Consider the following 10,586-nt stretch of genomic DNA (forward strand, 5'->3'; position numbering starts at 1 on the left):
ATAATATACCATAGATTTGCACAGCAAAATACGTTATGGGCGCTATGGATGAAGTATAAAAAATGTCAAACACCTGTTCGTGTTGATTTACAGTTTATGGTTACAGTGAGTTTGAAAGCTTATGAAAAGATTGTATTTTTTTCTTAAACTTAAAATCTTTCTAAGATGATCACATTTATATTTAATATGTTGGAAAGGAATTTGTTTTCATTTTACATTTGTAAATACATACATTTTGTTCCTTCTCTTTGATTTTGAAATACACACACATACATATATGTGTATATATATATATATATATATATGTATAGGTATATCCAAATAAGAGTATTTTCTTATTGAATTCAATATCATTCTTACGGGAATAGTACTAAAACATTTCTTGACATTTGTGATATTCCCCGAAAATAAGTTTTAATGTTTCCTCCCTTTGTGTGTCAAAAAAATCAATAGGTGTCTTTTGTAATGTTATTATATACAAAAGTATATTTGTTCAAAATATCACATTAATGATATGCATGGAATCTAAACCATTCTTTACGTATAGTTATTCAAAAATACATTTCTATTTAATTTCATTGATTGATGATTAATATTTAAAAAGCGATTTCGTTTTAAATTTAACAGTATTGTTTGTCATTTAAGCGTGCATTCGTTAGACATAAACTCTGTTTTAAGAATTAATTTAAATTAAATGAGGTATAAAGAGTTTGGTGGTTTGTTGTTAAACAACTTTTCATCAAGATATATTTTGCTTTGCCATCGTTAGTCATGATAGACCTATCTTCAGGCTATATATCTCCTTCACAATTTATTCCAGCGTATAAACCATCATCTTTGCAATTGTATTGTTCCAATCAAAATGTGTGAATTGTAAGATGGATAGTTCAGAAACGCGTCAACGTTAAGCTCTGGTATATTTAGTAGACAATCAATAATGTATTAAACCCACTAAACCTTCCACACTAAATATTCCTAATACACTAAAACAAATCGTATAAATATTGAAACGAGATATATGTCATACTACTATGGTATTCTCTTTGAATGCATATATATTATTTGTCTGATTGTACATATATCTTTTATAAAGGCATGCATTAAGCTCCCTATGCCCTCAAATGTAGATAACATGTATATCGATATGCATGACGTTTCCAGTTTGTTGTATGCTTTAACTGCATTTTCCTCATATGTTTTTGCTAAATGTTATGAGTGAAAACTTCACTTGAGTTGGAAAAAACAGAAGAGAAAATATGATTATTTGAAAAATAGCAATATAAGAAAATGTGAAGAAATGTCAATTTTAAGTTTATTTTATAAATTAATATTCCATAAAATAGTAGCGGTCTTTGTTAGAATGTTTCCTAGACATATTTAACAACCGTATACTTTATTTCAGATTTAAGATACAGGCCTGGTTGCAATATCCTAGTTCATGATGTTGTAGGTAAGATATTTGTTTTAATATAACGTTCAAAACGATAAGTTGTTTTACATGTTGCACATTATATTTTGTTATTTGTTAATTATTTTTTCTGTATATCATGTTTTATTTGAATGTGTTTACCTTAAAAATAAATCATATTATAATGCACCATTTATGTAATACATGTATTGTATTCTGATGTTTGTACTGTACCTTGAAGGTACTTTAAAGACTTCGAGTAGTTCTTTTACACCCATTTGACTTGCAATAAAATAAAAATTAAAAAAAAAATATCATTCTTAAACCATATCAAATTCAAGGAGTGATTATAAACTAGTTTTTCAATGTGTCCACATCTATATGTAATTCCCATGTTTATAAGTCTAAACTATTATTTCGAAATTCATTTTAAACTTTATACATTTCCTATTATTTCATTTGTTAACCTTTGAGATAATTGAGTTAATAAACATAAAATTCTGAAAACTGCTTATTACTTCTGGTAATGAAAATGTCTGTGAATTTGTTGTTTTTCACAACACACTGTAATTGTCTTAAATTCAATAACATATTCAAAGCTAATATTGATTGCAATGACATTCACTTTTACAACATACAGATTCTATATGACTTATGGATATCTGACCATTTAGTTCGCTATAGTTCAGTTGAGTAAGAGAAAAACATGTATTCTAAGCATGTTAATAAAATAATTGTGGTATTTAAATACTTTGCCTGATCGTATTTATGTTATAAGGTAAGTCTCATGTTTCAAGTGCAATCAGATCTGACACAATAAATACAAAGATATATTGTTTCAACATATTTCAAAGATCTTCGAAGTCTGTTCTGAGCTTAACAGCCATTCAGTTGTGATGAAGTACTGTATTGATATATATCCAAGGGTCCTCTTCACACTGTATTAGTTTAAAACCATAGCGATATTATGACATGCTTTGATGCATGCCTCATAGTTTAATTAAACTTTTCTAGCAACACATAATTTTAGATGATTCTTAACATTGAAAGTTGTTGATTGAAAGAGTTTCACAATTTTCAGATCTGAATGAAACCAATCGTGGTATCGCACAAAGGACTATTTACGATGACATTATTCACTTAATAGGTACGCGCTTATTGCATAGCGGTATGCATGTACTATTTGTATTAACATGTTTTCGATAAAAAAAATCATCTCATATATGAACACATGGACATTTTGAACAATATTTAGGAATCTTAATACATGCATCTTTGTTTGTTTATATGTTTAAGGTGCTCAAGTTATTCTTTAATAAATGAAATTTCACTTAAAAATCTGTCATTACTTTAATTCATAAAGTGATGCAAACTTGGGTTAAAAGGCACCCGTCACATAAACTGGGCAGAATTAATTGACAGTTAACATAACTTTTATGTTAAAGTGTTTTCATAATTACTAACCAACATAAGCAGCAGCAGCAGCATAAGTGGCAGTAGCAACATGTAGTAGAAAAAGTACTAATAGTTAGTACTATTAGCAGTAGTAGGAGTACTTGTAGGTATTGTTGTTTGGTGGATCAGTAACAGCAGTAGACGTAACAATAGCAGTTGCATTAATGTTAATATAAGCATAAATTGAAAAAGCACTCGTCATATTATTATTATTATTTGTAGTATTATTATTATTATTATTATTATTATTATTATTATTAGTAGTAGTAGTATAATTATTATTATTATTATTATTATTATTATTATTATTATTATTATTATTATTATAAGTTGTAGTAGTAGTAGTAGTAGAAGTAGTAGAAGTAGTAGTAGTAGAAGTAGTAGAAGTAGAAGTAGTAGTTGTAGTAGCAGTAGTAGTAGTAGCAGCAGCAGCAGCAGCAGCAACAGCAGAAGCAGCAGCAGCAACAGCAGTAGTAGTAGAAGTAGAAGTAGTAGTAGTAGTAGTAGTAGTGGTGGTAGTAGTAGTAGTAGTAGTAGTAGTAGTAGTAGTAGTAGTAGTAGTAGTAGTAGTAGTAGTAGTAGTAGTAGGAGTAGTAGGAGTAGTAGGAGTAGTAGTAGTAGTAGTAGTAGTAGTAGTAGTAGTAGTAGTAGTAGTAGTAGTAGTAGTAGTAGTAGTAGTAGTAGTAGTAGTAGTAGTAGTAATAGTAGTAGTAGTAGTAGTAGTAGTAGTAGTAGTAGTAGTAGAAGTAGAAGTAGTAGTAGTAGTAGTAGTAGTAGTAGTAGTAGTAGTAGTAGTAGTAGTAGTAGTAGTAGTAGAAGTAGTAGTAGTAGTAGTAGTAGTAGTAGTAGTAGTAGTAGTAGTAGTAGTAGTAGTAGAAGTAGTAGTAGTAGTAGTAGTAGAAGTAGTAGTTGTAGTAGTAGCAGAATTGGAAGTAGTAGTAGAAGTAGTCACAGTACACTGTAGTAGTAGTAGCAGTAGTAGTAGTAAAAGAAATAGTAGTAGTAGTAGTGGTGGTTGTAGTAGAAGTAGTAGTAGTAGTAGTAGTAGTAGTAGTAGTAATAGTAGTAGTAGTAGTAGTAGTAGAAGTAGTAGTAGTAGTAGTAGTAGTAGTAGTAGTAGTAGTAGTAGTAGTAGTAGTAGTAGTAGTAGAAGTAGAAGTAGTAGTAGTAGTAGTAGTAGTAGTAGTAGTAGTAGTAGTAGTAGTAGTAGTAGTAGTAGTAGTAGTAGTAGTAGTAGAAGTAGTAGTAGTAGTAGTAGTAGTAGTAGTAGTAGTAGTAGTAGTAGTAGTAGAAGTAGTAGTAGTAGTAGTAGTAGTTGTTGTTGTTGCTGTTGTTGTACTAGTAGTAGTAGTAGTAGAAGAAGTAGTAGTAGGAGTGGTGGCAGTAGTGGAAGTAGAAGTAGCAGTTTTAGTAGTAGAAGTTGTTGTTGTTATTCTTTTAGTTCTAGTAGTAGTAGTAGTTGGGCTAGTTGTAGTACCAGTAGTAGAAGAAGTTGTAGCAGTTCTAGTAGTAAAACTGAAAGTAGTAGTAGTAGAAGTACAAGAAACAGTTTAAAAAGAACAAGTTATAGTCGGTCGAAGTTAAAATCGCTGTCTTTTATTATTTGCTTTCGTACAAAAACTACGCTTATGCACTTTGATTTTCAAAACAGGCCCACAACGTTTGTATTGGAACTATTCATAATTTTAACTTACTATACATATTGTTTACTTCAGTTGGATGTGGTTTATTGCCCGCACCAGATATTGGAGTTTTGACTCTTCCACAACCCAATATATTATTCAGAAGGTAATTATTTTATCTTGTGTAAGTCATTCACTGCACCGAAACACGTGCCATGAAAGATGTTGATGCATGTATTTTATCACGAAAACACTATTCAATTAATAAAAATAATTCAATTGTCTATAATATGATGATGATAGCTATTTTAGGGTCCTAATAATTATAATTAATGTGATAATATAATTAGATTACGATGACGATGATAATGATGATGATGGTAGTGTTGTTGATGATGTTGATGATGATGATAATAAGTTAATGATAATGACGTTTTGGTAATATTGTTATTATTACTGGTATATTATTATTTTTATTATAATTATTATTAATAAAATAGTTATTATAATTAGTATTATAACACAAACATGTATTATCATTTTAAGCAGTAGCATAATTAATATTTTGATAATTAATTTATTATTAAAATAAATTCCGTTTTATTAATTTAATTACTTTAATCATGTGTTGTATTTTTTGCAAATAGTAACATATATGTTTTTTATAATACTGATACTTGTCATTATACTATATAAATGACATTTTTAATACAATTATTGATCACAATTTTATTATTTATATTTATTATTTGTATTATTATTATTATTATCATCCATGTTTTAATAATAAGTGTATAATTAATTATCTCAGTATAGGAATATTTATATTTTCATTATCATTATTACTGTGACAGTGAATTTTACATGCATGTGTTTCTGGCGCTAAATAGCGTCACTGCCGTTTTAACGTCAAGACGTCATTTCCTGTTTATTTGTTTTTTGACGTCATTATATACTTGTTTGTGTTGAGAAATAGAAAGAAAATGTAGTTAATTTGTTAAAACAAACTTTGAAAAAGCCTATTTAGGCGAAATATATCAGGAAAGAGAGGAACTTGTTCTGTGTAAATATATTTTAAAATTATAGTTATCTCATTATTTGCATTTAGAAACATTGTTATTTCACTATTACCGAGCCATTTTTTTCTAAAAGAAGAAATTCATATTTCATTAACCCATCACACTGTTTTAAGTAAAACATTTCAATACTCTTCTTTTTTAGGAGAAGGCCTACCGAAACACCCATGCGTTGAGCATCTTAATTTTATTCAGCTAGTATCAACACATTTCATCAGATACGCAGTTAAAATCGAAGTCATCACGAGTGTTCACGCCATCCGTTGGCATCTTAAATTTGAAATTCGAGACAAAACTTGGAAGAATATATGTTGGTCTTCCTCCTCGAACCGATCAATGAAGGACTCGCCAGTCTATTTCCGATAAAACTAGACAAGTAGTTAATGATTTTTTGAATGCAAAGTTAAATATACTATCCTATCTTAACATTTATGCATTGTTAAATTAGCAATTTAATATAATAATCGTATGCGGAGGTTCTAGTCACAAAATTATGTTGTATGTTTATCGCTTGGTTCGGGTTCATATGATATCATCGAATCTTATAACTTGTTAATATGTACTAACTCTGTCAATTCATTTAGATGACTCGTCTTTAATGTTGTTGATATTGTTTTAATGCTTAATTGGTATTTTACCTTATATTTGAATATAAGCATACATAAGCCACAGTATTAGTTCATGCGTATTTTAATCCATTTAAGGCTACTATAATATGTTATTATGTATATTTAACATCAGTGTATCTTATCTATCATGTTTGTTTAATCGACTGGTCATGTCTCATTTTAACTATATATAGACTATAAAAATTATGTTTTCTCTTCCTCTCCTGATATTTGTTTTAATAAATAAATAATAGCATTTATATATATTAAAAGAAACCTACATGGTTCCTATGTTAATAATACGATAAGAATATGTAATTATGTTCGTAAATATACAATTAGCAAGAGTGTAAATTACATATGGATTTGGAATATTTGTATTCTATAATTGCTTCTATGACTGACGAATTAACTTGGTGTAAATATATCGTAAGAATATTTATGTTGTTGAATGTTATATGCATTAATTGTATTCATGAAAAATACTAATACGCATTTTTACTGTGTTAATGTTACTTTTGATTAATAAAAAACCTCTTTAAAAGAGATTTTCAATTACCAGTTCAGCATTACAATTAGAACGATTGTATCGTATGTATGTGTTCAAATAATTACAGATTACCACATGCAATATATATAGTTTGAACCGATATATTAAAGGACGTCAACCTCTTTAAAAAAGATTTTCAATTACCAGTTCAGCATTACAATTAGAACGATTATATCGTATGTATGTGTTCAAATAATTACAGATTACCACATGCAATATATATAGTTTGAACCGATATATTAAAGGACGTCAACACTTATGACGAAATGGCGCATACCCTTCTGCATTTGTTTTAATTACAGTAGAACATGTGTTATGATATCGAATGCTCTTAGGTCATTTAAATCATAATGTTTTAAATCAAAAATAAAATACAGCTTTACCCTGTAAATTAAAAATCCATTACTCACCGCTGATAACCATAAATAAAACCGTGCATCTACAAAAGTTTATGAATTGAAACAGTTTTATTGAAGCCCTTGCTCTATTATTGCTCGGATAAGAAAATTGCAGTTCGATTTAATTCTCTACATTTAAACTGCATCTTAAATTGCGAATGTTTTCCTATCTAAAATTGAATGCATATATTAACTCAAAATTTTTGTTTTTACTAAGTGGTCAATAATGCCCTGAATTTACAAAATTGAAGTACATTTTGATCATTTTATTAACGAAAACAAGTGCATTTATATTACATGATTTAAACTCACGTGATTCAGCTAAAATAACTTACAAATACAATACAGCGGGTCAATGGTTTTGAAAATTCCACTCATCATTATTCACAATTATAAAGTTGATGATTTTAACACTCTAAAATGCTTTTTTTGGTATGCACATACTGGTGATTACATATATTCGCTTCAACTAGTTTATTTATATACATTTGGAACTTGAATAAATGGATTAATAAATATTCCGACAAAAAAAATCACTGATTATAAAATTGTTTACGATTTTATATCTCAATACTTGCATGCTGAACTTTAAGTGGCAAGTAAAACAAAATGCAGTCAAAGGGAGAAAACTTCTGTAGCTTTTGTAGTACGATTTATTTAAATTGCCATTTACTTAAAGTTATGTCGTAATCATTTTCACAATTATAATGAATGCTGCAAATGCACAATTATGTTGGTTAATGTGTACAATACCTAGAGTGCAATATATTTAAAATAACTAAACAATTGCTGGTTAAATAAGTTCAGGTATCGGGCGAGAAAGAATTAGTCAAATGTCCAATTTAAAGCAGAGTTGTCGTTCATTTTTTCTAGCCAAACTCTTTTGGAGTGGACAATATTCCGAAAATCAACGACAAGGGTGTTAATCATAGGTTGTGGGTCACAAAAGACAAGCGGACCAGTTCAAATAACGTACATTTGCCTGACATTTCAAAGGTCGTGCTTAAGGTGTTTTAAGCTTAACTAACTAAACGTGAATTTAACGCGAAACATTTTTAAAGATCACTTTTGAAAATTCGTACCGTAAACATGTTTGAGGTAAAAGTTAAGACATTCAATTAGTTTAAAAAACATGACATTTTCGCAAAAGAGGTATGTCACGCAAAATGTTGTAATTACTGCAAACAACTTATGGGCTTTTGTCCGCGTGTTATTATTAAATTATAGTTTTTGTGAGTAAACCAGATCTGTAGCTTCTTACAATGTATCTGATTTATCTGAATTAACACTGACCATGTATCCCCTACGTATTTATGACGGACGCTTCGCGCATTTCACTTAAGTTGGAACAATATTCTTAAGTTTTGAAAACGAGTGAACATGAAATGGTTGGACATGTACTTTTAAATGTGATACTCTTAAAAAGTGACTTTCCTGAACATAAAGAGGTGGTGTGTTTCCTTGTCTATCTGCTTGTCTATTGGCTTCCATTTTTAACTCGACATATGATCGAACAGTCGGAGCTTTCCTTCAAACCCAAATATCGGCGTGGACATCCGTGCAATACAACATATCTACATTTGCATTAAAGATATAAAGTCATCCCCTGAAACCCAAAAAACAAAGTTCCATATGCTGCAATGTAGTACAATTATGCCCACCTTTTGTTCTTAAAAATGTGGTTAAGGTGAACGTGCGACATTCTGCATAACGTTTGCTTGAATCTACTTCATCTCTCTATATTGCCTACATATAATGAAATAACATGTACATATGAGTTCGGTTTCTTTATGAACATTCGCTGACTAAGATCATTATGTTTGCAGGTTTATGTCACATTTAGCATAACTGTGTACAATAGATACATATGCGTTCTTGATTGGCATAAGCAGTAACATATTAAGACTTATAATTGTTACCAACCTTTCATTGTGATTATGTTTTAATTTGATTTGTAGGTATCTTAACTGAAAACCTAGGGAAGGATTGCGGAGACAATGTCATTCTTAATTAAAATTGAAAAATTCAATAACTTTGGTTTGGATGAAGCTATTTTGCTACAATTGTGTGTAAAGGCAGCTTACATGCCGATATTGCTTAACACTTAATTAAATTCATCAATATTATTTGGTAAAAAGTTGGAAATATATTTTCTTGACATGATCACCTTTTTATAATTTCATTTATACATTTTCTGCTTTAAGTTAACATAATATGTAATTGCTTCAAATTTGTGCTCATTACCAAATCGAACTTTATTGTAATACATTGTAATAGTCGCTTATTTTCCAGATCAATTATTTAATATAATATTGAGCTATCATTTCGCGTGAACACGAATACATATGCCATTCTGTGTATTACCATCTTTTGATGTCACTTGTCATTTTGTATTGAGTCAGAAAATAATGTAAATCATCATCCCCACTGTAATTTTCAAATTTCATGTTATATGAAGAATGTTTGTTTTGTGACAATTGCATACGTATCAAACTTAGTATTTACATTATTATTTCAACCAAACTGAGAATTTACATTATTACTAATTTAACTGTCATTTCAACATTAATTATCTGAGGTACAAACTGTTTTTGTCAAATGTATGTATTTCTTACAAGATTGAATGAAATATCATTATGAGATTCCTCTAAATTGCCAATGCAAAGGTTTGAAGCCCATATTTTTATAAGACTGCTAAGGCAATGATGCATTGACAATTAAAAAAAAAAAAACAAGACAAATGTTTTTGATGTGAGAGCCCAGCTGATTGGGTCCAATTTCCAGGGAACTGTAAGCCTGTTACTCAATCATCACATTGCTATTCAATCATCATCATTATCATTATCATCATCATCATCATCATCATCATTCATCATCATCATCATCATCATCATCATCATCATCATCATCATTATCATCATCATTGTGCACCAACATCCTCAATACAACTAGAGTGTTAACATGGTTTAAATAAAGCCATATAAGGAAAACTGCCGCCATGTTTTTCAGCGAAACTCAGCTGAGTAATCATTATAAAGACTATTCTGACCAAGTTTCATGAAGATTGTACTATAAATGAAACTCCTAAAGTGTTACCAAGATTTTACTATAGCCATATAAGGAAAACTACCCAGCCACCTGGCGGGCATGGTTTTCAACAGATCGGAACCATTTTCAAACTAAGCCCAGCTATCATAAGAGCAAATGTTCTGACCAAGTTACATTAGGATTGGACCATAAATGTGACTTCTAGAGTGTTCACAAGGTTTTACTATAGCCATATAAGGTAAACTGCTCCGCGCCCTGGCGGCCATTTTTTCCGGACCGGAACCATTTTGGAACTCAGCCGAGCTATCATAAGAATCAATATTCTTACCAATTAAAATGCAGATTGGACTATCAATGTGGGTTCTAGATTTTTTACAAGGTTTTACTATAGCCATATTAGGAAAACTGCTCCGCCCCCTGG

At 29.8% G+C, this 10,586-nt stretch overlaps 2 long non-coding RNA genes across 2 annotated transcripts; both read left to right on the forward strand.

Moving 5' to 3' along the window:
* The first annotated feature begins 1,412 nt into the window (after positions 1 to 1,412).
* On the forward strand, positions 1,413 to 4,652 carry LOC127834018 (uncharacterized). The gene is made up of 3 exons (XR_008027767.1): positions 1,413 to 1,450; positions 2,490 to 2,555; positions 4,579 to 4,652. It is a non-coding gene; the product is annotated as an uncharacterized LOC127834018 (long non-coding RNA).
* A 767-nt stretch (positions 4,653 to 5,419) lies between these two features.
* On the forward strand, positions 5,420 to 6,990 carry LOC127835356 (uncharacterized). The gene is made up of 2 exons (XR_008028477.1): positions 5,420 to 5,548; positions 5,707 to 6,990. It is a non-coding gene; the product is annotated as an uncharacterized LOC127835356 (long non-coding RNA).
* Positions 6,991 to 10,586: the final 3,596 nt, after the last annotated feature.

Source organism: Dreissena polymorpha, chromosome 6 (assembly GCF_020536995.1).
Source record: "Dreissena polymorpha isolate Duluth1 chromosome 6, UMN_Dpol_1.0, whole genome shotgun sequence".
NCBI classification, from domain to species: Eukaryota; Metazoa; Mollusca; class Bivalvia; order Myida; family Dreissenidae; genus Dreissena; species Dreissena polymorpha.